The following is a 19619-nucleotide window of genomic DNA, read 5'->3' as shown; positions in this document are numbered from 1 at the left end:
GATTAACATCACATGCAATTCATAAGTGAGATGATATGGCCATCATCATGTGCTTCTTGATCTCCATCACCAAAGCACCGTCACGATCTTCTTGTCACCGGCGTCACACCATGATCTCCATCATCATGATCTCCATCAACGTGTTGCCATCGGGGTTGTCGTGCTACTCATGCTATTACTACTAAAGCTACGTCCTAGCAATATAGTAAACACATCTGCAAGCACAAACGTTAGCTTAAAGACAACCCTATGGCTCCTGCCGGTTGCCGTACCATCGACGTGCAAGTCGATATTAACTATTACAACATGATCATCTCATACATCCAATATATCACATCACATCGTTGGCCATATCACATCAGAAGCATACCCTGCAAAAACAAGTTAGACGTCCTCTAATTGTTGTTGCATGTTTTACGTGGTGACCATGGGTATCTAGTAGGATCGCATCTTACTTACGCAAACACCACAACGGAGATATATGAATTGCTATTTAACCTCATCCAAGGACCTCCCCGGTCAAATCCGATTCAACTAAAGTTGGAGAAACCGACACTCGCCGGTCATCTTTGAGCAACGGAGTTACTCGTAGCGATGAAACCAGTCTCTCGTAAGCGTACGAGTAATGTCGGTCCGAGCCGCTTCGATCCAACAATACCGCGGAATCAAGAAAAGACTAAGGAGGGCAGCAAAACGCACATCACCGCCCACAAAAACTTTTGTGTTCTACTCGAGATTACATCTACGCATGAACCTAGCTCATGATGCCACTGTTGGAGAACGTCGCATGGGAAACAAAAACTTTCCTACGCGCACGAAGACCTATCATGGTAATGTCCATCTACGAGAGGGGATTTCCGATCTACGTACCCTTGTAGATCACACAGAAGAAGCGTTAAGAAACGCGGTTGATGTTGTGGAACGTCCTCACGTCCCTCGATCCGCCCCGCGAACCGTCCCACGAACCGTCCCGCGATCCGTCCCATGATCCTCTCCGATCTAGTGCCGAACGGACGGCACCTCCGCGTTCAGCACACGTACAGCTCGACGATGATCTCGGCCTTCTTGATCCAGCAAGAGAGACGGAGAGATAGATGAGTTCTCCGGCAGCGTGACGGCGCTCCGGAGGTTGGTGGTGATCTAATCTCAGCAGGGCTCCGCCCGAGCTTCGCAGAAACGCGATCTAGAGAGGTAAAACCGTGGAGGTATGTGGTCGGGCTGCCGTGGCAAAAGTTGTCTAAAATCAGCCCTAAAACCCCACTATATATAGGAGGGAGGGAGGGGAGGAGGCAGCCTCAAAACCTACTCCAATCCTACTTGGAGTAGGATTCCACCTTCCCAGTTGGAAACTCTTTCCACCTTGTGTTTTTTCCTTCTCAAACCTTATGGGCCTTAGTGGGAACTTATTCCAGCCCACTAGGGGCTGGTTTATCTCTTCCCATAGCCCATGAGACCCCTTGGGGCGTGACACCCCTCCTGATGGTTCCCGGCACCCTCCCGGCACTCCCAGTACACTACCGATGAGCCCGAAACTTTTCCGGTAATGCACGAAAACCTTCCGGTAACCAAATGAGGTCATCCTATATATCAATCTTCGTTTCCGGACCATTCTGGAAACCCTCGTGACGTCCGTGATCTCATCCGGGACTCCGAGCAACATTCGGTAACCAACCATATAACTCAAATACGCATAAAACAACGTCGAACCTTAAGTGTGCAGACCCTGCGGGCTCGAGAACTATGTAGACATGACCCGAGTGGCTCCTCGATCAATATCCAATAGCGGGACCTGGATGCCCATATTGGATCCTACATATTCTACAAAGATCTTATCGTTTGAACCTCAGTGCCAAGGATTCATATAATCCCGTATGTCATTCCCTTTGTCCTTCGGTATGTTACTTGCCCGAGATTCGATCGTCAGTATCCGCATACCTATTTCAATCTCGTTTACCGGCTAGTCTCTTTAATCGTTCCGTAATACAAGATCCCGCAACTTACACTAAGTCACAATGCTTGCAAGGCTTGTGTGTGATGTTGTATTACCGAGTGGGCCCCGAGATACCTCTCCGTCACACGGAGTGACAAATCCCAGTCTCGATCCATACTAACTCAACGAACACCTTCGGAGATACCTGTAGAGCATCTTTATAGTCACCCAGTTACGTTGCGACGTTTGATACACACAAAGCATTCCTCCGGTGTCAGTGAGTTATATGATCTCATGGTCATAGGAACAAATACTTGACACGCAGAAAACAGTAGCAACAAAATAACACGATCAACATGCTACGTCTATTAGTTTGGGTCTTGTCCATCACATGATTCTCCTAATGATGTGATCCCATTATAAAGTGACAACACTTGCCTATGGTCAGGAAACCTTGACCATCTTTGATCAACGAGCTAGTCAACTAGAGGCTTACTAGGGACAGTGTTTTGTCTATGTATCCACACATGCACTGTGTTTCCAATCAATACAATTATAGCATGGACAATAAACGATTATCATGAACAAAGAAATATAATAATAACTAATTTATTATTGCCTCTAGGGCATATTTCCAACACGCCCCATGATCCGTCCCGATCTAGCACCGAACGGACGTCACCTCCGCGGTCAGCACACGTACACCTCGATGACGATCTTCGCCTTCTTGATCCAGCAAGAGAGACGGAGAGGTAGCTGAATTCTCCGGCAGCACGACGGTGTGGCGGTGATGATGGTGGAGCTACTCCGGCAGGGCTTCGCCGTGCGGTACCGATCTAGCTACGAGTTGTCACAAAGTAGTGGAGGGAGAGAGGGTTGCACAAAGGCTTGAGGTGCAAAAAACCCTAAAACCCTCCACTATATATAGGAGGAACCAAGGGGATGGTGGCTTGCCTCCTTCGGCCGAGGCAAGGAGGGAGGAGTCCTCCTCCAATTCGGTTTGGTGGAGGACTCCTTCCTATCTTGTCCACCTCCTTTTTTCTTTTCCTTCTTTATTTTTTCCTTGGTCGAAATAGCCTTATTGGGCTGGCCTCACCAGCCCATTAAGGGCTGGTGCGCCACCCATGGGCCTATTAGGTTCTCTACTGGGTGGGTGGCTGATACGTCTCCATCGTATCTACTTTTCCAAACTCTTTTGCCCTTGTTTTGGACTCTAATTTGCATGATTTGAATGGAACTAACCTGGACTGATGCTGTTTTCAGCAGAATTGCCTTGGTGTTGTTTTTGTGCAGAAATGAAAGTTCTCGGAACGTCCTGAAAATTTATCGAGAATATTTCTGGAAAATATGAAAAATACCCGCGCAAAGATCCACCGGAGGGGATGGGCCAGTGGGCCACAAGCCCTGTAGCCGCCGCCCCCTGGTGGTAGCTACCAAGCTTGTGGAGCCCGCGTGGCTCTGCCGCCCCTAAACTCAGCTCTATAAATTCACTTTCGTCCCAGAAAAAATAAAGGGAGAAGATTTCGTCGCGTTTGTGATACGGAGGCGCCGCCACTTCCTGTTCTTCATCTCGAGGGCAGATCTCGAGTCCGTTTTGGGCTCCGAAGAGGGGAAATCGTCGCCATCGTCATCATCAACCTTCTTCCCTCTCCAATTCCATGAAGCTCTTCATCGTTCGTGAGTAATCTATTCGTAGGCTCGCTGGGCGGTGATGAGTAGGATGAGATCTATCATGTAATCGAGTTAGTTTTGACGGGGATTGATCCCTAGTATCCACTATGTTCTGAGATTGATGTTGCTACTACTTTGCCATGCTTAATGCTTGTCACTAGGGCCCGAGTGCCATGATTTCACATCTGAAATTATTATGTTGCCACCAATATATGTGTGTTTTAGATCCGATCTTGCAAGTTGTAGTTACCTACTATGTGTTATGATCCGACAACCCCGGAGTGACAATAACCGGAACCACTCCCGGTGATGACCATAGTTTGAGGAGTTCATGTGTTCACCAAGTGCTAATGCATTGGTCCAGTTCTTTATTAAAAGGAGAACCTTAATATCCCGTAGTTTCCTTTTGGACCACGCTGCCACGGGAGGGATGGACAATAGATGTCATGCAAGTTCTTTTCCCTAAGCACGTATGACGACACACGGAATGCATGGGTACATCACATTGACGAACGGGAGCTAGACACATATCTCTCCGTGTTATAACTGTTGCATGATGAATATCATCCAAACAAATCACCGACCCATTGCCTACGAGTTTGTCCCACTACTGTTGTTACTTGTTTTGCTCTGCTGCTATTACTACTGTTACTGCTGGTGTTGCTTGTTTTGCTCTGCTGCTGTTACTATTGTTGCTGCTGCTGTTACTTGCTTTGCTCTGCTGCTGTTACTACTATTGCTACTTGCTACTGCTGTCACTACTGCTGTTCCTTGCCACTGCTGTTATTCGTTACACTGCTGCTACCTGCTACAATACTTTTTCTCGCGCCGTTGACGGGAAAGAATATTTCCCGTCCATGGTCAACTTCTGGCGCCATTCATACAATCGTTAGGAATAGTCTGCCGTCAACAGATCATTTCTAGCACGGTTGTTATCATACTACTTTGCTGCTGATACTTTGCTTGCATATACTAATCTTTCAGGTGTGGTTGAATCTGACACATTCAGCTGCTAATACTTGAGAATATTCTTCCACTTCCTGTCGGGCGAACCAACAAATTTGGGTTGAATACTGTACCATCGAAAACTCCCGCGAACCCACGCGTTGGTGGGCCATTGCAAGACAATTGCTAATTGTTGAGCAACTGGGAGCAGTTCTGGCTCCGTTGCCGGGGAGGCATCAAGTCAGGAACACGTCAACAACACTCTTCTAGTGTCGTTGCCGAGGATTGCTAGCAGTGGCCCCTCCCGGTAAAACCCCGTAACCCATTCATCACTCCTAGTACTTTATCGATAATGCCCGAAATCTTTGTGGAAGCCAAATGCAACAATCCTATATATCAATCTTCATTTACGGACCATCCTGGAGACACTCGCGACGTCCAGGATCCCATACGGGACTCCGAACAACATTCGGTTACCAACATCAATAATTCAACTATACCTAAAACGTCACCGATCCTTAAGTGTGCAGGCCCTGCGGGTTCGAGAACTATGTAGACATGACCGAGACACTCTTCGGTCATTATCCAATAGTGGGACCTGGACGTCCATATTGGATCCTACATATTCTACGAAGATCTTATCGATTGAACCTCTATGTCAATGATTCACATAATCCTGTATATCATTCCCTTTGTCCTTCGGTATGTTACTTGCCCGAGATTCGATTATCGGTATCGACATACCTATTTCAATCTCGTTACCGGCAAGTCTATTTACCCGCTCTGTAATACAAGATCCCGTGGCTAACTCTTTAGTCACATTGCTTGCAAGGATTGTTTGTGATGTTGTATTACCGAGTGGCCCCGAGATACCTCTCCGTCACACGGAGTGACAAATCCTAGTCTTGATCCATGCTAACTCAACGGACACCTTCGGAGATACCTGTAGAGCATCTTTATAGTCACCCAGTATCGTTGCGACGTTTGATATACACAAGATATTCCTATCGTGTCAGTGAGTTACATGATCTCATGGTCATAGGAATGTATACTTGACATGCAGAAAACAATAGCAACAAAATGACACAATCATATGCTACGTTTATAGTTTGGGTCTTTGTCCATCACATCATTCTCCTAATGATGTGATCCCGTTATCAAGTGACAACACTTGTCTATATATCCACACATGCATTTATGTTTCCATTCAATACAATTATAGCATGGATAATAAACGATTCTCTTGAAACAAGAAATATAGTAATAACTATTTTATTATTGCCTCTAGGGCATATTTCCAACACCAATACCTCCGGGGGAAATCCTAGATCAGCAGATCAGATGACGGCGACACTCTTGTGTCGTTTCCCCCTTGGGGGCGTCTTTCTTGGAGGTGTACGCGGGTTCGAGGGACAAGTGGACGACATCTTTGATGGAGCGGTGCTTCAACCTACATATGCATGGCGGTGGATCTCGACGGCGTGGAGCAGTGGAGGCTCAACGTTCGATGCGTGGCGATGGACTCGCGCAGGAGGAAGACGTTGTCTAGCGTTGTGGTGACGTCGATGGCAGAGAGGCCTGACAAGGTAGATGCGTCCGTTGCTGCTTTGAATATGGGTCGATGGAAGACGGAGGTGATATCCCTTGCAGTGTGTACGTTGGTGCCCACTGGGGGTGAGTTGGACCGGTGTGTCACCCAATCCCGGCGTGTGACTGGGATGGGGCATCCGGCTTTAGATGTTAGGGTTTGGTGCGATGTCTGTTTGGTATTTGGCCTGGACATTTGACACCCCTTTATCAATGGGATAGATGTAGCGACATGATGTATTACTTTGTAAAGGTCTTGATGAATAATTAATAAAATGGCCGCATGCATCGTCGAGATGAAGAGGCCGGCTGTGCATCCTCCTTTTCTGAAAAAACATATATGAATACTTACTTTAATATGGAGGCGCAGCAACACGCCATTCCATTATCGTGCTAATATAGTACTTCCTCCATCTCAAAATATGCATTGCAAGTTCAATATTAAATAACATAAATTTTATACTAAATCGACACGTCATTTATTGTAGGACAGAGAGAGTAGTTCCTACTTCCTACTCCATGAGGCATGTGCAAATCATGGCCACTTGCCAACAGCCTGTCACTCGATTTTAAACTGAGCACGAGGAACACGCATAACCAACAAATGCTGCTAGTCTAATGTGTAAAGGGAGTTGACAGAATAAGTCGGGGACCGAGAGGATCCTTGAGTAATCGGATTTCATATGAGATGCTTGTACTATAGTATTATGCTACAGTTGGTCAATAATCTCACCACTCCCTCCATAACCACAATAAGTAAGTTTGATTAGTTGGGTGATCTGGATTAAGATCAGATCCTAAGCTAGCAAGATGGCCATAAATAGGAGGCTCGTCTCTACTCTCATCGCATGTCAAGCCTCGATTAAAAGCATATATACATAGTGCATTGCATATCTAGGTCGAGTCGATCCATCGATTGCAATGGGTTCCAGCTCCTACGCCTCGCCGAAGATGGCAGCCATGTTTGTGCTGGCCCTCTTCGTCGGGCAGCTGCTCATAGCCGAGCCGGCGGCGGCCGAATGCGACGAGGCCAACCCGTCCCCAAGCCAAGAGTGCTGGAACTGCATTGTTGATTGCCAGGTACACTGCCATCATTTGATAGGTAAACACGACCCTGAGTGCATAGATGTCTGCGTTGAAGCGAATTGCCAAGACATTCCATGAAGAAAGGCAGCTTGATTATCTATGTCCGCCAGGCAAGCGCATGCTTTATTTCTTTCACGGGCTCTCGTTCCCTGTTTTTCTTTTTGCTGCCGTTAGCTGCTGTCAAATAAGAATCTCATCGATCAATCCTACATCGGGTGGATGTATGTAATGTACTAGTTTTACTTAATATTAGTATTAGTATTGATAGGACAAGTGCCCGTGCGTTGCAACGGGACAAAAATATCACAGTTTTACAGTTAAGTTAGTGGATCGGACATCCAATCTCTAGATCAATGCTTAACCTGGATTTCTCTAATCCATATATCTAGTTTCCAACTAATATTACAAGCAACAATGATTGATTCAAAGTCGTGATCCATTTTCTGTGATTGAACAAAAATAAAGTGATGCTCTCATATTCCAACGGGACAAAAATATCACAGTTTTGCAAAACTGCCACGACGGACGACATAAGCGTTCCGTGCTTTATTATTAGGGGAGATATGTTGTTTGTATATATTTTATTTATGTTTTTAAATCATGATTTTGTGTAATTTTGGTATCTGGCAAATCCAAACTACATTTTAATTTTGTATCCTGTTCATACCTTATAAATCGAGTGCACACGGTTGGGGCAGCCCCAAGGTGAGGTTGTGGTTGCCTCCGGTCCGGATCAGCGGCGTAAGCCTGCCGGTAGCTGCCGTGATTTTGTGGTTCCGTCCGTGTGATTTGCTCACGCGGCTAAGGTGACGCTCATCTCTTTCTCTGCCTTTGTTTCTAAGGCACGACCAGTCGGCTACGTAGTAAGTATTTCCCAGAATTGAGACCAAGCTTGGGGCAGCCAGCAAAAGCAACTCGGTTGCGGTCTTGCGTTGCGGATGTGGTCGCTTTCTGTTGGCACCCGTACCGTATGCCACGTCACTAAGACTACAGCACAAATTACTTGCTACTGGTATATCTTATCTACAAAATGCCCTCCGCCATACGTTGGAGAAGCGAAAACATTTTTTTACATATGCCCTTCCACCAAGCAATGCCAGTAGCACCAACTAAACAGTCAAGTCCCACCTGCCGTTCCGTTGCCCTTATACAAGCAAGTGGCCAGCTTTGTTCCCCCTAAAAGATAACAAAATTATCTAACTGGAGCTTTTTTTAATTAGTTCTGTGCAGTTTCGCAATAAGGTTTCACAAGTAAGCTAATTATCGGTAAATGCAAGAAATGGTTCACTACAATTATAGCATCCTGGTGAATGTAGCAAGCATCCCACAAATCCTAAACCTCTAGTTAACTACAGAAAGTTCATGGATATTCTGGAATTACAAGCATGTAACATACCACTCTTCCAGGTGCAGGCTCTTTCAGGGTGACTTGGGCCTTTGCTTGCTACCACCAACAGACCCATTGCTTGTTGAAGCAGGAGGCCTTATCTGAGGCAGCATTAACAAGTACTGCAGGAAACAGGAGGTATCCGATCAACCCCATTTCTCGCTGGAAAGTAGCAACACGGCAATCACATTAGTTAAAAAATAGAGCAGACGGTGCTTTCTGAAGTTACAACATAAGAAATTAGCATTTTCGCATCAACTTGTGAGTTTGTAACATGCTACCTGTGACAGGAGGTGCCTTTGCTGTTGCCCTAGGGGTCTTTGAGCTAGCAAAAGCCACGCCTGGAGCTTTATCAGGTTTTCCAAGTGTTCTCTGAATCGAAGCACGGACATTGTCAAACAGCTCTGTCTCAAGGCTTTCCAGCACAAAGCTTTCGCTGTCCAGCGTTGAGGTAGTGGACTCGGTTGACCTCCTCAGTTCCTCTGCTATTCCTGGCAGTAGCCTTGAACCATGCGACTTGCGGAAAGTGCTGTCACAATGCCCAATTCCTCGGTATCCAGAACGCCTGCTCAGACCAGGAGGAAGCGTTAGCTGCTATCAATCAACGCATCAGGATAATAACAGGTCTGCTATAACAAAAGACAACTACGGAGCTGGAAAGGGAAACGTTAGGATCTGGCAGGACTGGTGGCAGCAATCCAGATCAGTATCCATGAGCCTACAATGCGTATTATGACACGCAACAGTCACGGAACAACAGAGATTTCGTGCCAGGCGACGCGCAGACCTTCGCTGGTGAAGAAGGCCTTGTCCCAGGCGAGGCTCTTGCGGAGGTTGACGCCGCCCTTGGGCTTGGCCTTCTTCGGGGACTGCGCCCGCTCCGGGGCCTGCTCCGCGGGGTCCACGGCCTGCCCCGCCGGAGGAGGAGGAGATCCGGCGGCGGGCTGCTCCGAATCGGCGGCCACCGCCGAAGCCGCTGCAAGAGGGGGGAAACGTAGCACTGCGCGTCAGATCGGAGGCGCGACCCACGCACGCGCCGAAATGGAAGGAACGGTCACGGGGGACGGCGAGCCGGTTGACTCACCTGGAGCGGGGCGGGGCGGCGGTGGCGGGTTGGGGTGCTGCGGTGGCGAGGCCAGGTCCACGAGGAAGTCGTCCTCCTTGCCGGAGACGTCGATGAGGGACAGGGCGTCCATCGCGGCGGCCCCGCATCACCGGCGTCGACGGAGGCGGAGGGGACGGGGCGGCACGGCGCAGTGGACGGCGACGCCCAGTCCGGCCAGCGCGTAGAAGGGCACAACCGCCTCGTAGTCCTCGAAGATCTCCTCTAATCAGATCGAAGCCCCCTCGCCCAGCGTCGCGCCGCCCGTCGCCCGCCGAGATCCGCGAGCCGCCGCCCTCCCCATGGCCTAGCTCGGCCAGAGCTGCAACCTATGCAACCATTCCCCGCCGAGATCCGCGCGCCGCCGCCCTCCCCATGGCCTAGCTCGGCCAGAGATGCAACCTCTGCAGTCGTTCCCCGCCGAGATCCGCGTCACGACCTGAAACGTTTTTTTCCACTTACTATAGGACTGCGGGTTGATTTCGAAAGAACAGAAGGACTTTTCTGCAAAAACGCTAGCGACGGACGACAGAAGCGATACGTGGTTTATTATTAGGGGAGATAATGAAAGGAAGAGTTTGTTCTTCGTTTGTTGTGTACCCATTTTGATACCTAACCGTCTTCGATCAACCTCCGGGTTTTAATGGTTCGTGATGAAATCTAACCATCTATTATTTCGCTCAAAACCACCTAAATATTCTCCATGTTAATGAAAAGGAAATTGTTTATACCCGGCGCGCCGGCTGAGTCTTCCGCCGGTCGCGCGCGGGACGTTGGATTCACTTTTAATCAAGTGGTCCTCGTTTACCCATCCAGTCCATGTGCAACAGACTCTTTCCTAGCCACATATCTAATGCCTTATCCATCCACCAACCGCTCTTCTTCCTCCTCCAGCTCTTCTCTTGGCCATTGAAAAAGCTTCAAGAGCATGGAATGAAAAGCTTCAATCCATGAGAAAAAGCTTCAATCATTGAAAAAGCTTCGACTGTTGGTTTGAAAAAGCTTTATGTCCACGACTATGTCCGACCAGTTCGACCGCGAGATGCGCCCCCGCAGATCCCGACCCGCGATGCTACAACCGTTGACATAAAATGCAACAACCGTTGATGAAAATAGCTGCAACCATACATATAAAATCTACAAACGGTCATTGCCATGACGGAATGCTGCAACCGTTGACCTAAAATGTTTCAACCGTTGATGAAAAAAGCTGCAACTGAAACAATAGAGAGCGCATTAATCGAGCGCTGCTAAAAGATAATAGTTGCAACCCTTTACATAAAAGCTTCGACCGTAGAGGAAAAAAGTTCCAATCATTGGAAGAGAAAGCTACAACCATACACTGCACAATCAGAAAAGTTACAACCGTTCTAGAAAAAGCTTCAACCGTATGTGTGAAAAGCTTCAACGAGCGACGACCAGGGGAAAAAGTTTTGACCGCCGCAACCTCTCCTACAAGCAACGAGCTTGACAACAACACAAGTACCGACGATCGGCTCCGGCAAGGACGAGCAGCTCCGGTGAACAAGCCGACGAGCAGCTCCGGCGAGCAAGCCGACGAGCAGCTCCGGCGAGCGGCTCTGACAAGCGCGCCGACGAGCAGCTCCAGAGAGCGGTTCTAACGAGCATGTTGGCTTGCACGCGGCTCCGACGAGCGTCCTGGCGAGCACGCCGACGAGCAAGCTAGCGGGAGGCGGTGAGAGCGAGGAGGGGATTTTTTTTTCTGGATCGGACGGTTACATGTGCATGTATCCTACGCTGGGGCGTTGACTGGCCGAAACGTCTGCACCGGCGCGCCGACACAGATCGTTGCCCTAATGAAAAAGCTTGCGAGCGTAGGGGATGTAATCATGTCGCCTTACTGCTGCCCGTGCTGAAGCCGGTTAGTGCAACTGAAGCCGAATATAGTTACGATTATGGCCAGAGCATTGAAGGGATGCATGATTCACAGCAAAATTATGCGTCCCATGCTGGAGATGATGTTTACGAAGCAGGGCAGAGCAGTTAGGTAGAAGGAGGAAATTATGTCAGTTGCGAGGCGGACGCTGACGAGATAAACGGGCGCATGCAAAACGAGATGCATGAAGAAGATAGAGAAGGTGATATTGCCGATGATTCCGCTAAGTCAGACGAAGAAGAGAACGCACATGAAGCGCCTATTCCTGCATCATGGAATCGGGAATTCTCATCTGCAATGATCGTGAACGATGGTCATGATTCTGCCGCGCAGTATCATCAAGACAACATTGTGACACGTGCCCTGTACCCAAACAAACAAGCTTTGAAGGATGCAATCATTGATTGGGCAATGTCCATGCAAAGGGTTTTTGTAGCTGATGTTTCAAGTCCGAAAAACTTGACAATGGTACGCAGAAACCAGGGTTGTCCCGCAAGGGTGCATGGCTATCTCCCTAAGTATGGCACAAGCTGGGTCATAAGTGGCATAGTTCATCATACTTGTGTTATTCCATGTATCCCTCAAGATCATCATAACCTTACTTCCACGGTCATTGCTCGGTTGCTTTACAACAAGATAGTGGAGAGCAAAGCGATGGAAGTTAAGGCTATCCAGACAAAAGTCTTCATCAGGTTCAAGTACAAAATTTCTTATGGAAAGGCTTGGAGGGCTAAGCAGAGGGCACTTGAGACCAGATTTGGTTCGTATTTTGATGCATATGACTCTGTTGTCTGGCTCGTGCACACACTGCAGAACCGGAATCCTGGCACCTATGTCGACATCCAAGACATGTTCATCCGAGAGTTCCCAACTGTGAGGGTGTTGCATCGGTTGTTCTTCTCTTTCGATGTCTGCATCGAAGCTTTCAGACATTGTCAACCGGTGATATGTGTGTTGGGTAACGTAGCATAAATTCAAAAAAAAATCCTACGCCATATTCAGATCTTCCTATGGAGAGACCAGCAACGAGAGAGGGATGAGTGCATCTTCATACCTTTGAAGATTGCTAAGCGGAAGCATTGATAGAACGCGGTTGATGGAGTCGTACTCGCGGCGATTCACATCGTGGTGTGATTCCGATCTAGTGCCGAACCACGGCACCTCCGCGTTCAACACACGTGCAGCACGGTGACGTCTCCTGCACCTTGATCCAGCAAGGAGGAGGGAGAGGTTGGGGAAGATCTCCGGCAGCACGACGGTGTGGTGTCGATGGAGAGACGAGGTCTCCCGGCAGGGCTTCGCCAAGCACCATGGGAAGAGGAGGAAGGAGAGGAGCAGGGTTGCGCCGAGGGAGAGAAGAAACGGTGTGCAAAATAGCCCCAAACCCCTAGGTATATATAGGAGGAGGGGAGGGGGGTGGCACCCCTAGGGTTCCCACCCTAGGTGGTGCGGCAGCCCCCCCAAATGGGAGGTGCGGCGACTAGGGCAGGGGGAGGGGGTGGCGCACCCCTAGGTGGGCCTTAGGCCCACCAGCGCCTAGGGTTTCCCCCTCTCCACCTCCTGCGCCTTGGGCCCTTTTGTGGGAGGTGCACCAGCCCACTTTGGGCTGGTTGCCCTCCACCTTTTGGCCCATGCTACCTCTTGGGGCTGGTGGCCCCTCCCGCTGGACCCCCGGGACCATTTCCGGTGGTCCCGATGGTCTCGGTACGCTACCGGTGATGCCCGAAACATTTTCGACGTCCAAAACCATCCATCCTATATATCAATCTTTACCTCCGGACCATTCCAGAGCTCCTCGTGACGTCCGGGATCTCATCCGGGACTCCGAACAACTTTCGGTAACCTCGTATAACATTTCCCTATAACCCTAGCGTCATCAAACCTTAAGTGTGTAGACCCTACGGGTTCGAGAAACATGCAGACATGACCGAGACGCTCTCCGGCCAATAACCATCAGCGGGATCTGGATACCCATGGTGGCTCCCACATGTTCCACGATGATCTCATCGGATGAACCACGATGTCAAGGATTCAATCAATCCCGTATACAATTCCCTTTGTGTGTGGTATAAAACTTGCCCGAGATTCGATCGTCGGTATACCTATACCTTGTTCAATCTCGTTACCGATAAGTCTCTTTACTGGTTCCGTAGCACGTCATCGTGTGTCTAACTTCTTAATCACATTGAGCTCAGGATGATGTTCTACCGAGTGAGCCCAGAGATACCTCTCCGTCACACGGAGTGACAAATCCCGATCTCGATTCGTGCCAACCCAACAGACACCTTCAGAGGTACCCGTAGTGCACCTTTATAGTCACCCAGTTACATTGTGACGTTTGATACACCCAAAGCACTCCTATGGTATCCGAGAGTTGCACAATCTCACGGTCGAAGGAAAATACACTTGACATTATAAAAGCTTTAACATACGAACAATACGATCTAGTGCTATGCTTAGGATTGGTCTTGTCCATCACATCATTCTCCCAATGATGTGATCCCGTTATCAATGACATCTAATGCCCATGATCAGAAAACCATGATCATCTATTGATTAACGAGCTAGCCAACTAGAGGCTTGCTAGGGACACATTGTGATCTATTTATTCACACATGTATTACTGTTTCCTGTTAATACAATTATAGCATGAACAATAGACGATTATCATGAACAAGGAAATATGATAATAACCATTTTATTATTGCCTCTAGGTCATATTTCCAACAGTCTCCCACTTACACTAGAGTCAATAATCTAGTTACATTGTGATGTATCGAACACCCATAGCATTATGGTGTTGATCATGTTTTGCTCGAGGAAGAGGTTTAGTCAACGGGTCTGCAACATTCAGATCCGTGTGTACTTTACAAATATCTATTACTCCACTCTGGACATGGTCCTGGATGGAGTTGTAGCGGCGTTTGATGTGCTTGGTCTTCCGGTGAAACCTGGGCTCCTTGGCTATGGCAATGTCCCCAGTGTTATCATAGAAGAGTGTCATTGGACCCGACGCGCTTGGGACCACTCCAAGGTCGGTGATGAGCTCGTTCATCCAAATTCCTTCATGAGCCCTTTCTGAAGCAGCTATGTAGTCCGCTTCACATGTAGATGCTGCCACGGCTTCTTGCTTTCTGCTGCACCAGCTCACTGCCCCACCATTCAAAACATACACGTATCCGGTCTGTGACTTAGAGTCATCCGGATCTGTGTCGAAGCTAGCATCGACGTAACCCTTTACGACGAGCTCTTCGTCACCTCCATAAACGAGAAACATCTCCTTAGTCCTCTTCAGGTACTTAAGGATATTCTTGACCGCTGTCCAGTGTTCCATACCGGGATCACTTTGGTACCTCCCTACCAAACTTATGGCAAGGTTTATATCAGGTCTGGTACACAACATGTCATACATTAGAGAGCCTACGGCTGAAGCATAGGGGACAATACTCATCTTCTCTCTATCTGCTGCCGTGGTCGGTGACTGAGTCTTACTCAATCTCATACCTTCAAAACAGGTAAGAACCCCTTCTTTAAGTTTTCCATATTGAACTTCTTCAATATCTTGTCAAGGTATGTACTTTGCGAAAGACCTATTAGGCGTCTCGATCTATCTCTATAGATCTTGATGCCTAATATGTATGCAGCTTCTCCAAGGTCCTTCATCGAAAAACTCTTTTTCAAATAGGCCTTTATGCTCTCCAACATCTCTATATTATTCCCCATCAATAATATGTCATCCACATACAGTATGAGGAAAGCTACAGAGCTCCCACTCACTTTCTTGTACAAACAGGCTTCTCCATAAACCTGTATGAACCCAAACGCTTTAATCACCTCATTAAAGGAAATGTTCCAACTCCGAGATGCTTGCACCAGATCATAGTTGGAGCGCTGGAGCTTGCACACTTTGTTAGCACCCTTAGGGTCGACAAAACATTCTGGTTGCATCATATACAACTCTTCCTTAAGATTCCCGTTAAGGAATGCTGTTTTGACGTCCATTTGCCAAATTTCATAATCATGAAAAGCGGCAATTGCTAACATGATTCAGACTGACTTTAGCTTCGCTACGAGAGAGAAAGTCTCTTCGTAGTCAACTCCTTGAATTTGTCGAAAACCCTTTGCGACAAGTCGAGCCTTATAAACGGTCACATTTCTGTTTGCATCAGTCTTCTTCTTGAAGATCCATTTATTTTCTATGGCTCGCCGATCATCGGGCAAGTCCACCAAAGTCCATACTTTGTTCTCATACATGGATCCTATCTCGGATTTCATAGCCTCAAGCCATTTGTTGGAATCCGGGCCCGCCATTGCTTCTTCATAGTTCGAAGGTTCACCGTTGTCTAACAACATGATTTCCATCACAGGGTTGCCGTACCACTCTGGTGCGGAGCGTACCCTTGTGGACCTTCGCGGTTCAGTAGCAACTTGATCCGAAGCTTCATGATCATCATCATTAACTTCCTCTTCAGTTGGCATAGGCGCCATAGGAACAATTTCCCGCGCTGCGCTACTCTCCGGTTTGAGAGCGGGTGTAATTACCTCATCAAGTTCTACTTTCCTCCCACTTACTTCTTTTGAGAGAAACTCTTTCTCTAGAAAGGATCCGTTCTTGGCAACAAAGGTTTTACCTTCGGATCTAAGATAGAAGGTATACCCAGTTTCCTTGGGGTATCCTATGAATACGCATTTCTCCGCTTTGGGTTCGAGCTTCTCTGGTTGAAGTTTCTTCACATAAGCATCGCAGCCCCAAACTTTAAGAAACGACAGCTTAGGTTTCTTGTCAAACCATAGTTCATACGGTGTCGTCTCAACAGATTTAGACGGTGCCCTATTTAAAGTGAATGCTGCAGTTTCTAATGCGTATCCCCAAAATGATAGCGGTAAGTCGGTAAGAGACATCATAGATCGTACCATATCTAATAAAGTGCGATTACGACGTTCAGACACTCCGTTGAGTTGCGGTGTGCCAGGCGGCGTCAGTTGTGAAACGATTCCACACTTCCTTAGGTGTGTGCCAAACTCGTGACTCAAATATTCTCCTCCACGATCAGATCGTAGACACTTAATTTTTCTGTCACGTTGATTCTCAACCTCACTCTAAAATTCCTTGAACTTTTCAAACGTCTCAGATTTGTGCTTCATCAAGTTGATATACCCATACCTACTCAAATCATCGGTAAGAGTGAGAACATAACGGTAGCCACCGCGAGCTTCAACGTTCATTGGACCACACACATCAATATGTATTATTTCCAATAAGTCGCTCGCTCTCTCCATTATTCCTGAGAATGGAGTCTTAGTCATCTTGCCCATGAGGCACGGTTCGCACGTGTCAAATGATTCAAAGTCAAGAGACTCTAATAGTCCATCAGTATGGAGCTTCTTCATGCGCTTAACACCGATATGACCAAGGCGACAGTGCCACAAGTATGTGGGACTATCATTATCAAATTTACATCTTTTGGTACTAACCTATGAATATGTGTAACATCGCGATCGAGATTCATCAAGAATAAACCATTCACCAGCGGAGCATGACCATAAAACATATCACTCATATAAATAGAACAACCATTATTCTCTGACTTAAATGAGTAGCCGTCTCGCATTAAGCAAGACCCTGATACAATATTCATGCTCAAAGCTGGTACTAAATAACAATTATTAAGGTTTAAAACTAATCCCGACGGTAGATGTAGAGGTAGCATGCCGACGGCGATCACATCGACCTTGGAGCCATTCCCGACGCGCATCGTCACCTCGTCCTTGGCCAGTCTCCGCTTATTCCGCAGTTCCTGCTTTGAGTTGCAAATGTGAGCAACATCACATGTATCAAATACCCAGGAGCTACTACAAGCGCTGGTAAGGTACACATCAATAACATGTATATCATATATACCTTTAACGTCGTCGGCCTTCTTGTCCGCTAAGTACTTGGAGCAGTTCCACTTCCAGTGACCTTTTCCCTTGCAATAGAAGCACTCAGTCTCATGCTTGGGTCCATTCTTTTTCTTCTTCCCGACATCTGGCTTACCAGGCGCGGCAACGGCTTTGCCGTCTTTCTTGAAGTTCTTCTTACCCTTGCCCTTCTTGAAACTGGTGGTCTTGTTGACCATCAACACTTGATGCTCTTTCTTGATTTCTACTTCTGCAGACTTGAGCATCGAGTACAACTCGGGAATGGTCTTCTCCATCCCTTGCATGTTGTAGTTCAGCACGAAACCTTTGTAGCTTGGTGGGAGAGACTGGAGGATTCTGTCAATTATAGTATCATCCGGAAGTTCAACTCCAAGTGAAGTCAGACGACCGTGTAACCCAGACATTTTGAGTATGTGCTCACTGATAGAACTGTTCTCCTCCATCTTACAGCTAAAGAACTTGTCAGAGACTTCATATCTCTTGACACGGGCATGAGCTTGAAAAACTAGTTTCAGCTCTTGGAACATCTCATATGCACCGTGTTGCTCAAAACGCCTTTGGAGCCCCGTTTCCAAACTGTATAACATGCCACACCTAACCAGAGAGTAGTCATTACTCCGCGTTTGCCAGACGTCCAGAATGTCCTGGGCTGCTGCAGCAGCAGGAGGGTCACCTAGCGGCGCATCAAGGACATAAGCCTTTTTAGCTGCTTCAAGGATGAGCTTCAAGTTGAGAACCCAGTCCGCATAGTTGCTACCATCATCTTTCATCTTGTTTTTCTCTAGGAATGCGTTGAAATTGAGGTTGACGTTGGCCATCTACAATATTTATAAAGACAACTTTTAGACTATGTTCATGACAATTAAGTTCATTTAATCAAATTAAGTATGAACTCCCATTTAAATCGACATCCCTCTAGTCATCTAAGTGATACATGATCCATGTTGACTAACCCGTGTCCGATCATCACGTGAGACGAACTTGTCGTCATGGTGAGCAACTTCATGCGGATCGTATTCAACCATACGACTCATGTTCGACCTTTTGGCCTCTTGTTTTCGAGTTCATGTCTGTACATGCTAAGCTCGTCGAGTCAACCTAAGTGTTTCGCGTGTGTAAATCTGGCTTACACCCGTTGTATGCGAACGTTAGAATCTATCACCCCCGATCATCACGTGGTGCTTCGAGACAACGATCCTTCGCAACGGTGCACACTTAGGGGAATACGTTCTCGATTTTTTTAAGAGGGATCATCTTATTATGCTACCGTCGTTCTAAGCAATAAGATGAAAAACATGATAAACATCACATGCAATCATATAGTGACATGATATGGCCATTATCATCTTTGCTCTTTCGATCTCCATCTTCAGGCATCGCATGATCATCATTGTCACCGGCGTGACACCATAATCTCCATCATCGTGTCTCCGTGAAGTCGTCATGCCAACTACTACTCTCATTACTACTATAGCTAACCGTTAGCAATGAAATAAAAGTAGTAAACACATGGCATTGCATCTCATACAATAAATTAAGACAACTCCTATGGCTCCGGCCGGTTGTCATACTCATCGACGTGCAAGTCGTGAATCCTATTACAATAACATGATCATCTCATACATCACACATGCAACATCACAACTTTGGCCATATCACATCACATGTCAAACCCTGCAAAAGCAAGTTAGACGTCCTCAAATTGTTGTTGCAAGTTTTACGTGGCTGATTTGGGTTTCTAGCAAAAACGCCTTTTTACCTACGTGACAACCACAACGATGATATGCCAAAGCTATTTACCCTTCATAAGTACCCTTTTCATCAAATCCAATCCGACTAGAGTGGGAGAGACAGACACCCGCTAGCCACCTTTATGCACGGTGTGCATGTCTGTCGGTGGAACCAGTCTCACGTAAGCGTACGTTTAAAGTCGGTCCAGGCCGCTTCATCCCACAATACCACCGGAAAATAATAAGACTAGTAGCGGCAAGCAATTGACAAATCATCGCCCACAACCTCTTGTGTTCTACTCGTGCATAGAATCTACGCATAGAAAACCTGGCTCTGATACCACTATTGGGTAACGTAGCAT

General features: G+C 47.3%; 1 pseudogene; it reads right to left on the bottom strand.

Moving 5' to 3' along the window:
* Positions 1 to 8457: 8457 nt before the first annotated feature.
* Positions 8458 to 11337, bottom strand: LOC123397008 (annotated as a pseudogene).
* Between the last annotated feature and the right edge of the window lie 8282 nt (positions 11338 to 19619).

This window comes from Hordeum vulgare, chromosome 5H, assembly GCF_904849725.1.
Source record: "Hordeum vulgare subsp. vulgare chromosome 5H, MorexV3_pseudomolecules_assembly, whole genome shotgun sequence".
NCBI classification, from domain to species: Eukaryota; Viridiplantae; Streptophyta; class Magnoliopsida; order Poales; family Poaceae; genus Hordeum; species Hordeum vulgare.
This window is presented reverse-complemented; position numbering and strand designations above follow the sequence as displayed.